Genomic DNA, 1,288 nt, shown 5'->3' with positions numbered 1-1,288 from the left:
AAGGTTTAGGGGTGACTTGGTAGAGGTGTACAAGATGATTAGGGGTTTGGATAGGGTTGACCATGAGAACCTTTTTCCACGTATGGAGTTAGCTATTACAAGGGGGCATAGCTTTAAACTAAGGGATGGTAGGTATAGGACAGATGTTAGGGGTAGATTCTTTACTCAGCGAGTCGTGAGTTCATGGAATGCCCTGCCAGTAGCAGTGGTGGACTCTCCCTCTTTATGGGCATTTAAAAGGGGAATTGGATAGGCATATTGAGGATAGTGGGCTAGTGTAGGTTAGGTGGGCTTGGATCGGCGCAACATCGAGGGCCGAAGGGCCTGTAGTGCGCTGTATTCTTCTATGTTCTATAACTATGGGGAATTTAGCATGGCCAATTCACCTGACCTGCATATCTTTGGATTGTGGGAGGAAACTGGAGCACCCGGAGGAAACCCACGCAGACACGGGGAGAACGTGCAAACTCCACACAGTCAGTTGGCCAAGGCTGGAATTGAACCTGGGACCCTGGTGCTGTGAGGCAGCAGTGCTAACCACTGATCCACCATGCCCCCCTTAGTCAGTTAGTCAGTGATGTATAACTGATTTGTTGCAAATAGTACTCATTCAAACATGCAAAGTTTATTGACAAATAAGCTTTAGACTGTGTAGAGTTAGATATGACTCATATTCTATTGTCCCAAAAATAACATGAAGCAAATATGGGGAATTGACAAATGATGATCATACATCAAACAATTTTGCGAGAAGGACTTCAGGAATTTCTGAGCAATTTCTCCCCTGTCCTCAATATTAGCGACAAGTAGACTAATCAAAATCCTTTAAACTTCAAAAACAATAAAGAAACTTCATTTTGAATGCCTTCAAGAGCTCTGGGTCACGGACTGTTTCAATGACTGTTCACGTGCCGGTCAATCACCCACTTTCCCTGGGACTGTTGCCACCTCTGAGATTGGAGGAGTGCAGTGTCTCCAACTTCTCCTACTACTCCACTGGTTATAGCACTAATATGATCCATTGTAATTTATGTCTCTACAAGACATTAGTGAGCCAGATGGGTTTCTCTGAAATTAACAAAAGGGTAACTAGGGAGAGATTAGGGCCCCTCAAAGATCAGCAAAGCAGCCTTTGTGTGGAGCCGCAGAAAATGGGGGAGATACTAAATGAATATTTTGCATCAGTATTTACTGTGGAAAAGGACATGGAAGATATAGACTGTAGGGAAATAGATGGTGACATCTTGCAAAATGTCCAGATTACAGAGGAGGATGTGCTGGATGTCTT

The 1,288-nt window shown here is 43.9% G+C and overlaps 1 protein-coding gene across 1 annotated transcript in view; it reads left to right on the top strand.

Moving 5' to 3' along the window:
• LOC122563355 (protein-methionine sulfoxide oxidase mical3a-like) overlaps nucleotides 1–1,288 on the top strand; it is a 111,084-nt gene that overhangs the window by 106,863 nt on the left and 2,933 nt on the right. The window lies entirely within an intron of this gene.

The sequence above is a fragment of the Chiloscyllium plagiosum genome, chromosome 26, assembly GCF_004010195.1.
Source record: "Chiloscyllium plagiosum isolate BGI_BamShark_2017 chromosome 26, ASM401019v2, whole genome shotgun sequence".
Taxonomy (NCBI): domain Eukaryota; kingdom Metazoa; phylum Chordata; class Chondrichthyes; order Orectolobiformes; family Hemiscylliidae; genus Chiloscyllium; species Chiloscyllium plagiosum.
This window is presented reverse-complemented; position numbering and strand designations above follow the sequence as displayed.